Here is an 11,295-nt window from a genome sequence, read left to right on the forward strand (position 1 = left end):
AGGGTGAAGATTGCTCTGAAGTAAGTTCAGGCCTGAAAATTGGTCATTTTTGACAGTTGAGTTAACTTTCACTCACCACTTTGGCTCTTCAGCTCTTGACAGACAGGTGCAAGGGGCCGTTGGGCTGAACAACAGCCGTTGGTAATTGGGTTTTCCCACCTGCCGTAAGTGTCTTCTCGCGGCAGGCTAAGAGGAGGTCGCAAGTGATCTGATTCTTCCCTCTTTTCCGTGCGGGGCAAGGTGACCTCCTTCTGTGGCACGATCTCCAAAATTAATTTCATAGTCAGCTGACAGAGGCATGGAGCTTTTCATCTCCGTCCCTCTTCCTGCTTTCTCTTTCTTATCCTCTGTTTTCTCAAAGGGAAGGCCATACCCCGATTACCGTTTGTAATCAGTAAAGCAGGTTTTTTTGTAATGTGTTCTCAACCGTCTCATTTTACGGCCGAGGGGACTTGGTCCCAGATTCTTCCGCGGTATATGAGTCCATCTGGATTTCTTAAAGTGAATCTGTGTGACCGTGTTTCTGGAATGGTGATGTCACCCCTCAGTCATGAATGCGGCAGTCTTTGCAGGCTCTGAACCCTTCCTCCCGTTGTCCCGTTTTCCCAGTGGCCCTCTACCTCCCGGTATGCCCAGCACGTCCTGAGTCCTAGGTTGATATGGATTATTCAGGTATTGTTACTTCTTTCAGCCAGGCTCCCCACCACGATTACGACCTCTCTCTAACACATGTGACAGTAGGGACCTGCCTCATTTAAGTTTGTCTGATCCTCCTTGGGGACTCAAAGCTTACCTTTTGCTCGTTATGTTCTAGTTCTCCATTTTATTTATTTTGTTTTGTTTTTCTTTTTCCCAGCATCTATACAGAGACCCCCTGGCCGTCCCCATCTGGCTACCTGAGGCAAAGCACTACAGACTCACACAGAAGTTGTACACCATAGTGTCCTCACTTTGTGGGTGGTACTTGTAACAGTGGGAGCCAATGAGGAAACGGAGGTCGGGTGTGAAACATAACAGGGTTGGTGATTGAATCCTGTGTGGCAACAACATTTCAGGGAGAGTGAACCCCGAGAGAAGCCCACAGAAGAGACAGGTGGCAGTTTGCCATTGGGCACAGGCTAGATGGGGATCTGGGGCGATCCCTGAGGGTCCGGTTGCCATGGGAACCCGGGGTCCCTGTGCTGCGCTGGTGAGACCCTTTCCCCACCCCGCGCGGCCCACACATTACACTTAATTCCCCATCTTCACTTAGAAGCCAATCTTCCATCTTGAAACAGCTTCCTTGAAGTCTATAATGGCGCTGCAAATCGGGCTGGCCATTTTCCTGCTATTTAGGTTGTGAAAATGGACTTTCTCATCATGCCTCAGTGTTTTTCGTCCGCTGTGTGCTGATGCTGTTAGAGTAGCTGGTTGACCGAAAAAACAAACACGGTGGAGAATATGCTTGCTGAGAAGCCGTCTACGTGGGTTCATCCAGGAATTGGCTAAAACGCCCAAAACAGTGTTTAATTTTCAATTTCAGAAGTGCTGCGTGGACTCTCCGTGCTTTACCTTCTATCTACTTCTCATGCCTTCAAGGAGGCTAATGGGTTTCACGCAACCAGGAACCATACTTCGAAATACTGGTCTTTCAGGCAAGCTAAATAGGTTGGAGCCAGTCTTATGACATCACTGTCACTTTTATTTGAAAACTGAGCACTATCTCCCTTGTTGTAATCATTGCCGCTTTGGTCATAGGCTTAGTCGTTTTTGTTTTGTTTTGTTTTGTTTTTTAAAATTTTTTTTTCAACGTTTATTTATTTTTGGGACAGAGAGAGACAGAGCACGAATGGGGGAGGGGCAGAGAGAGAGGGAGACACAGAATCGGAAACAGGCTCCAGGTTCTGAGCCATCAGCCCAGAGCCTGACGAGGGGCTCGAACTCATGGACCGCGAGATCGTGACCTGGCTGAAGTCGGACGCTTAACCTACTGTGCCACCCAGGCGCCCCTGTTTTGTTTTGTTTTTAAGTGATGTCCTGGAAACATACGATTGAAGCTCACAGTAATTAAAGATGTGAGGGACAGCACACCGGATTCTCAGTGGAGGAGTGGTGCCTTCAAGGCTCGAGGCTGCCAATAAACAGCTGTTTGATTAAAGTTGGCATTTAGTGTCTCTGAGTCTCGTCTTTTCTCTCATGAAACAAATAGGGCAAATCAGATGGTATTTAAGACCCTTTCTAGCTTCTTGCTATATTTCTAGGCAAATAAACAATAATGTGGTCTGGATTTATAAGATTAGCTCACCAAATCTGGGTTGCTAATCTTAGGGTCACCTTACTGAGTGTGAAAGATGTGAATGGAAGGTCCCCTCCCCCTGCAAGCTCAGCACCCAAGCGAATGTTCCTCCAGCAGGAGATCGCGGAGATTCGCCTCTGGCCTGGAGTCTGGAGAAACTGGGGTGTCAGGGCGAACTCCAGGAGCTCTTTTTGAGGTCGACCCGTGTCTGCTCGTGCGCGTCCACCTCCCTCCCCATGAAGCTCCCAAAATTACAAAGTGGCTTCCACATACTCAGAACCTCCAGTCAACGTTTAGGATTGAACCCCCAGTGAGGAGCTGACAGCCAGCCGTGAAAAGAGAGTTTGCAACCACGAAAGACAGAGATGAAATGAAACCAAGACAGAAATGCTGCAGGAAACAGAGACAATAAAGGGGGAAGAGACCCCTGGCTTTTATGTTTGGAGGAAGGAGATAAACAAGTGCTACAAAATACAGGAAAGATCAGAACATGAGAAACACCTCTTGGAAATTTAAATTGTGATAGAGAAAATAAAAAGGGATCCATGTAGAAGTTGGAAGATAAAGATCGGCATATCTCTCACATGACACAGGGATGGCGGAGAGAGGAGAAAATCTGTGGAATTGAGAGGGACAATGCTGAGGTCCTTCCTGATGGCGATTCTGGCAGAAGTGAATCACAAAAAGGGATAGAGAAGGGATTACAAAGTCTAGTGTAAGATCTGAGACTCCAGAACCCAAGTTTCCAGCCGGAAAGGGCTCACCAGGGGCTCAGCATGTGGAAAGAAGAAGAAAGCCAACGTAGGCATGTAGTTGTAAAACTTTAGAACTCCAGCGATGGACTGAGTATCCTCTTGGGGAGATCGTGGTGTAGGAGAGCAGGTCCCACCCAGAAAGAGGGCATGGAATCAGGCAGCTCAAAGTTAATTCTGGATGGTAAAGATGAGTGGCTCACCACTAAGACTCGTCTACCCACATAACTGTCACCTGAGCAAGAGAAATGGAGACAGGTGTTTTAATGTTGCAAACACCAATCGATTTTCTTTCCGTTCGCTGTTTCTTAGGAAGCCACTACAGCGTTTCTTTCAGAAGTAATACTTATTAATCTGAAAACAGAAAAGCATGGAACAGTGGCTCTCACTCAAGATGGCAGCACGAGCCATTTCCAGGATGAGAGCAGAAGTAGGGGAGGCCTGAGGAGGAAACAGAGGATTTCACTTAAATGAGGTAAATACGCGAGTAAATCAAGGCAGAGGTAGTCTTTGCCTGTGATGGTCTCTGCAGCAGCGGGGGCCCGGCGGTAGGGGCTGATGTTTGCCCTGATCTGCTTCGTGGTAGTCAACCAGGATTACCAGTCTCAGTGCTCAGAAATTCAGCACATTGGGTTTATTTCTCATCCAGAGCCCTCTGTTGGATGGCAGTTCCCCGGGGAAGCTCAGAGTGATGGCATCATCGTCTCCACCACTTTAGTAAGGCGTTTCCAAGGCGCGCCATGCCACCCTGATGGAGGAAGGAAGGGCTGGAGAGGCACGTGGGGGCTGCTCACCTCCTTAGACCAGAAAAAACACGTCAGTTCATTGACCAGAAATTGTGGCACGACCCCGGTCAACCCCAGGGCCACCAGTTGTTTGATTTTTGTTTGCCCAAGAAGGAAAGGAAAAGTGACATGGTGGCATTGCTAGTCTCTGGCGTAGGGTCTTTCAATACCATTGGAGTTTCAGCAACATGAAGGTGCCGTTTTGATTCAAACAACAATGAAATATGCCCTAATTAAAACAAGTTCTTGGGTGATAGAGCCACGAGAGGTGAGTAAAGGAAATTAAGACCCTGCAGTAGAGAGCAAGAAACAGTTGTGACACCCCCAGCTCTTCCCTCCATGTCACTGTTCCACGTCCGGGGCACATGGGGCATGGCCTGAACCCAGTTCGTCAATGCTGATCCCTGCTTGGCAGACAGAAAAAAAAAAAACACTCCACAATCCCATGTCGTACATGGTAAGAAGTGAGCCAGAAAAACAAAATAAATGAGTAGACCCTTTTCTTTCACTATCATTGTTCCAAGATACTAGTGAAGGTCATGGTCATGCCTACTCATGGTTCCTCCAAAGATGGCACGGCCACAGCTCCATCGGGACAGAGCCACTGCGCCCTGTCACACTGGGCGACCTCCAATCTGCGGGGACGAGCACCCCGAAATCGCCACTCTCACTTCATGAAAGAGAGTGAATCACATCTGCCTCTAAACCTCCTCTGACATCCTGGGAGATATGACTGTATGCAGGCGGAACATCTCACCTGCCAAGTTAAACTGGCATTTGGGGGGCAGAGTAGAGCATCAGTCTTGTTCTTGTCTTGTGCGGGTATTTAAATCTCTTTACCTTTGCTCACTTTCTCGCGTGACTTACAATCTGCAGATCGGCCTCATAAGCTCCTTTGGGGCGGGGAATGTGTGCCTCCTTCTTTCCCCTGCGTGTTTTCTCTCCAGCTCCTCTGCAGCCTGGCCCCACACACAGTACCGCTCTCTTGCCAATGAGAGATGCCAAGAGAATTGTTTGGGGACAAAGATGTGTGGCCCATGAGCAGGCATATGGACAGCGGCAGTCCAGAGGGGGGATTCTGCCCCTTGGTCCTTGCCCACCTGCTCCTGCAAACGGTCCCCGCGGGAAGCTGTGCAGGACTGGGGAGCCCCTGTTGGTTCTAAGTGTCGGGCTGCGTGGACGGCTCGTTCAGCTGCGTTACTGCCAGTGCTCTTTCTTGCTTTTCTCTGCTCATCAGGATGTTTCAGCCACCATGGGTTTAAGAGAGCAAAGACGGGTCTTGATGTAATATTTTTAAGTGCCTTCACTTTGAGCAATACTGGTCAAGTGCGGCTTTCTTGCTAAGATGCTGGCAGGTGGATGCTGAATCGTGAAAAGCACAAATGCTCGGCACGTGAAAACTGGCTGCGGCCGTCGGGGCGTTTCACAAACTATTCTGAAAATCTCGCTCCAGGGGAGGACAGAGAGGAAAGAAAGGGAGGAAGAGGGTGGAGACAGGAAATGAGAAGAGGGGATTGAAGGGTTTTCACTGTGTGAAAACCCAGACCAGCTGTGTGTTACTCAGAAGCTGTGATGGGGACAGATCGGTGACCCCTAAGCACTGCTGGGAGCTGCCCCACAGGACCAAGGTGCAGGAAGTAGGGGCACTGGGCGGAGAGAGACAAGGCTGACATTTGGTTGGGGCAGAACTTTGCTCTACTTTGGCCGAAAACCCATTCAGTGCCTCTGTGTTGAGGGACGATGCTGTCAGTGGCCCTGACTTTCCATGCTTTGGTGGCGTTAACGCCACAGTGACATCAGTTCACCATGACGTCAGGAGTGGCCCCCGAGGACAGCTTGGAAAGGTTATAAGAAGTAACTTCCTACGTTTTCAAGGTCATCGAAGGTGACCTTGTGGTGTGTCCGGGCAGGAAGACAGAGAGGAAACACGATGTGCTGGGTGGCGGGCAGGGTTTGGGGACTTCTGTGGTGTGTGTGGATTTGGGGCCAGCCCTGGGGCCAGCCCTGGGGCCAGCTGGTAGTTACGTGGCTAGACGTCTTCCAAGATCGGCCTGCTGCTGTGTGAGTGTCCCCTTGTCTCCTGCTCAAACCTGGGGCCTGCAAAACAGGAACAAATGTTCAAAAGCATCTTACTGTGGAAAACGTTAAATAAAACTAAGTAGAATGTTAGGTTGCTTTCTTGCGTACTTAGCACGCTGATTTAATGATGGTGATGCCCTGTCATCCTTAAGTCTTTTCTGCAAACTCCACCTCCTACCTCTGATGGCTTTTTGCCCATATGCCTGTTTTACATATTTATTTATTGGGGGGGGGGTTGGGTAAAATTTACATTCATGGAAACATACATAAAATCCCCACTCAGTCCCTGTTGACGGCCCCTGCGGAAAGGTCTAGTTGTGGGCTGGGGAATTTGAACAGGTTTTACATGGTGATTCTGGGGTGCAACCCTCTGTGGATGCTTCCTTCTAGAATCCCCCCAACTTTCTGGCTCCTCCACCCATAGTGAGCTTTGTGCTTCGACCCCTCAGCCAGCCAGACACCGGTTGCCCTGGCCAGCAGGTGGGTTGAGGGTGCACTGAGAAAGCACACATTTCACGAGTTACGATCTCTGCCTTTCGGGGTAGACCTCCCTCAGGTTTCTGCCTGCTTCTGATTTCCCATGTCCTTAAATAAACTAAAAAAAAAAAGGTTGACTGCATATATTTACTACCTGCAGGAATTCAGTCCTACTGAGCTCTTTGCTGTTTCTGGAACCTGGAGGTCCACCTAATAAACTTCTGAAATCGTGAAGATTTCATCTGGGACTTTTGTTTTCCTGGCAGGAAAGGTCCCCAGCTCACTTATCTTTCCCGTCTACATGCCGATTTTCTTATACCTGATGGGAATGCATTTCTGGAGGCTCCGTTGCTCAGTGAACTGTATCTGATTTCTTTTGCTGCTTGTAACAAATGACCACGAACTAACTGGCTTAAAACACAGGAATTCATTATCTTACAGTTCTGCAGGTCAGAAGCCCAATGCAGGTCTTGCTGGGGATGTGGACATCTTTGAGACGTCACTGTTCTGTTTACCATAGCAACAGATGCTATTTAAGTTGTTATAACCTAGCCCGTTCCCGAAATGGCTGTTGTTTTCCCGACGCTGTTCTCTGCATTCACACCCCAGGCCAGCCCCTGCCCCTGAGCTCAGGGGGTGCTTCCCCGGCGTCCCCCATGGGTGTGGACCCGCTGTTTCCCCGGGACACCCTGTGCCACGGCACACGGGCTGCAATCAGCGTTCCCACGGTGCCCCGCTAACCCCGCCCGGCGGGACGCCTCTCACGATGCTCTTTGCCGTGTGGAACTTTCTGCCTACATCCAATTGTCTGCTAGTCATTACCTCACATTTCCTTCCTTCAGGGCATCTCAGTAAAACAGATCTAAGAGCGAACATGGTATTGCTCCTTTTCCTTTCGAAGAGAAATTCAGCAGTATCGTCTGCGTCCCTCACGTATCCGAGTGTGTATGTAACAAAATCTGTCCTCGCTGGGGTTCTCCAGAGAAAGAACCAGTAGGATACACAGAGAGATGTGTACAAAGAGATTGTCATGAGAGGTGGCTCATGCCATCACGGAGCCTGAGAAGACCCACCATTTGCCGGCTGTGAGTGGGAGGCTCCGGGAAGCCCGTAGTGTGGCTCCAGTCCAAACCCAAAGGCCTGAGGATTGGGGGTCCACGGTGGAGACCCGAGTTCCTGTGTCAAGTCCTGAGGACCAAGCGTGTCTCTGTCAGAGGGCAGCGGAAGATGACCGCCCCAGCTCAGGTGGAGAGTGGACCTGCCCTTTTGTCCTATTCAGGCCCTCTGGGGTTTGCCGTATACTCAGGGACAACACTTGGACGTGCAAGTGTGTGAGCAGGGGTATTCCATACACACGCGGGTACACGTAAGAGACACACAGGCACACACGCACATACATGGAGCACCTTCATAAATTTTCAAAGTCTTTTCAGGAACATGCTCAGACAAGTTATGACTAATTTTAAATTAATTTTTCATTTAATTGTGATTAAATTAATTAATATGGCAAAGGGCGGCTTTAAATGATTGTATTTGAAGACCCTTCAGAAGGGAATTCAGAAGAATGCACTCTCAGAAAAGAAAATCCCTCTGACCCACGCATTTTCTTCTCTGTTGGGAGAGCTGACCCCTCTGCACGGCCGGTCACCTCTATTAACCTCCACGTGTTGCATAGCAACCGCGTGTCCTACGGGGCGACTTCTGAAGCCTCATGTGCCAGAGTGGACGTTCACTTGGGTGCTTTGTCCCCTCGTCTGTACGATTTTACCTACCGAGAAGGGAGAGCAAGGTGGGTAGATTTGATTATTAGTGACTTCATTAGGAATTTTGCCTTAAGAAAGTATCCTAACTTTTGGCTAACGTCCAGTCGTTGGCTCCTATATAGATGTTCATTATGATTATTACCATGTTGGGGATCCGCTGTTACTTTGAAGATTGCTTATTATAAGGGGTGCCTGGGGGGCTCAGTCGGTTAAGTGTCCGACTTTTGCTCAGGTCATGATCTCATGGTTCATGGGTTTGAGCCCCGCATCGGGCTCTGTGCTGACAGCTCAGAGCCTGGAGCCTGCTTTGGATTCTGTGTCTCCTTCTCTCTCTGCCCCTCCCCTGCTCATGCTCTCTCTCTCTCTCCCACTCTCAAAATAAATAAATATTAAAAAAGATTCCTTATTATAAGAAAAAACTATTTTACACTTGGAGACCTTGATACACTTGATCTTAGCCAAAAGGCCGAGAAGCGATTGGGAGACCTTGATAAATTGCATGTAAGCCAAGTTCCTATCAACTGACTCATTTAAAAACATTTTATTTATTTATTTATTTATTTTTTCCCAACGTTTATTTATTTTTGGGACAGAGAGAGACAGAGCATGAACGGGGGAGGGGCAGAGAGAGAGGGAGACACAGAACCGGAAACAGGCTCCAGGCTCCGAGCCATCAGCCCAGAGCCCGACATGGGGCTCGAACTCCCGGACCGAGAGATCATGACCTGGCTGAAGTCGGACGCTTAACCGACTGCGCCACCCAGGCGCCCCTAAAAACATTTTAAATGTTTATTTATTTTTGAGTGAGAGAGAGAGACAGAGACTGAGTGTGAGCAGGGAAGGGACAGAGAGAGAAAGACAGAGAGAGAGAGATTGAGCAGGGGAGGGGCAGAGAGAGAGGGAGACACAGAATCCGAAGCCGCCTCCTGGCTCTGAGCTGTCAGCACAGAGCCCGACACAGGGCTCGAACTCATGGACTGTGAGATCATGACCTGAGCTGAAGTTGGAGGTTTAACTGACTGAGCCACCCAGGCGCCCCTCAACTGACCCATTTTAAATACTCACCGAAACCCTGCTATTTGAACTAAATGCTTCTCTAAAAAGAACTATCATAAAACACTAACTTTAACGCGTGTTAGTGATTCGTGTGGTTTATATACGCACATGTGGGAAAGGCCGGACCAAGCGGTTAGTTTCTTCTGATTTGTTTTAGCAAATTACCTTTAAAAGGCGGCTTTGACAAGATGGCTAGGTGTCAACAGGGAAGAGTAGAATCGGCCTTGGCCGTGGCCTGATTTACTTCTGTCCGTGACAGCGGTGGCCAGAGGCTTCCCAGGGCGAGGTCTCTGCTGTCTTCCCAGGTACCCTCACCCCTGACTCCACACCAGTTCAGCTCGTTACTGCGATCCGCTTTATTTCTCTCTACTGACCCACCTCTCTCCCGTTTTCATGTTTTTTTCAATAAAGAAAAGGCATAAAGAGACCCCTCTAATGGCTCTGATCTGCTAATAATGGGTTTCGTTCAACATAGACACCGGGCCTGCGCAGGGGTGACCTTCTTCCCTCTGCTCCCCGAGCTCCGTGTGGAAAGGCGGCTTTGCCTGCGACTTGAGCTCGCTTCACCAGGAGAGGTGCTTACAGAGGAAATCAAATCTATGGACTGTGTCCCATTGCCTTTTACCTGCACGGGGCGGGCGGGGCCGGCCCCTGCGTGCTCACCCTTGTTTGGAAGATTCATGTTTATCTAATGGGAAGTCAATATTATTGTCCAGGAGAGAGTCAGGGTGTTGCTAACGACCCATCAGGGACGGCTCCTTGCCGGCTCGGAGGCCATGCTCCGGTGGCTTAGAAAGCACTTAGTGGCTCTCAGAAGCCATCTCCCTCACACGCCGGGAGGCAGCCCGTCACTCATCCGGTCCTCAGATGGCCACGTTTCTCAGCGTCCTCACAGTGGGTCCGGCCGCAATGCTGTCCAGAAGGGACTCCGTGACCCAATGCCCCGTTGCCAGCCCGCGTTGTGTCTAGACCTGAGCCTCGGTCCAAACTGGAGCTGGACACCGCGTAAAAGTGAGGTTGCTCTGTGTTTCAGAGAACCACAGACCCGAGCATATTGTGGCCCTCTTTCTCTAAGCTCCAGCCTCAGGTAATGTAATATAACCCTTATTTCATACTGAGGCAATGCTGCAATATCATGTAATACAACATCGCAGTAACACATTCTAGACTGAGGCACTGCTGAGGCAAATAAAGACTAGGGGACTTGTCACAATTATGCATCTATCTATTTTCTTTTTCTTTCTTTCCTTCTTTCTTCCTTCCTTCTTTCCTCCCTCCCTCCTTCCCTCCCTCCCTCCCTCCCTCCCTCTCTCTCTTTCTTCCTTTCTATTATTTATCTATGTATCTATATCTATCTATCTACCTATCATTTATTATCCCTATCATCTACTATCTATCTATCTATCTATCTATCTATCTATCTATCTACCTTTCTATCTCTATTTATCTATGATTTATCTGTGTCTATATCTATCTACCTACCTATCATCTATTATCTCTATCATCTATCTATCATCTATCTATCTATCTCTAGATAGATATCTCATGCAAATGTTAATTCCACCCACAAATGTTAATTCCCATGCAAATGTTAATTCCACCCACAAGGGCCCTTGTGGACACACCCCGAAGACTGACCACACATGCGTCCACCCCACAGACCGGTCAAGTTGCACCATGCCGAGGGCCACAGGGACTGTTGCCCTGCTTTGGCTGGCCACCCCGTGTCCCCAAGCCTCAGCGAGCGGGTCTTTCTTCTCTCTCAAAGTCACTGTTAGGGTGGACTGAAACAGCGCACGTAATGGGCTACAACGGCTTGCGTTTCACAAGCCCTCGGAGGGCTCCCCTCTCCCTCCCCGTCACCCCTGTGTCTGAGTCTGGGCCCGCCAGGATGCCTTCCTCGAGAGCCCAGTCCTCCTCTGCCATGCGAACATGTCTCCTTCCCCCGCCTCCCGCTTGTAAGGGATCGAGTATGTGCTGTCATTCTGTGCCTCCCGCAGGCTTCAGCCCCATTCTCCGGTGAGACAAGTCACAAAAGATGATCGGAGGGCTGGTCCCAAAGGGCGTTCATGACAGGACAACGGTGGGAAAGTGTTCTCGTTTTATGA

At 49.3% G+C, this 11,295-nt stretch overlaps 1 pseudogene; it reads right to left on the reverse strand.

Annotated features, from left to right (window-relative positions):
* Window positions 1–8,480: 8,480 nt before the first annotated feature.
* On the reverse strand, window positions 8,481–8,609 carry LOC125159592 (uncharacterized; annotated as a pseudogene).
* Window positions 8,610–11,295: the final 2,686 nt, after the last annotated feature.

Source organism: Prionailurus viverrinus, unplaced genomic scaffold, assembly GCF_022837055.1.
Source record: "Prionailurus viverrinus isolate Anna unplaced genomic scaffold, UM_Priviv_1.0 scaffold_51, whole genome shotgun sequence".
NCBI classification, from domain to species: Eukaryota; Metazoa; Chordata; class Mammalia; order Carnivora; family Felidae; genus Prionailurus; species Prionailurus viverrinus.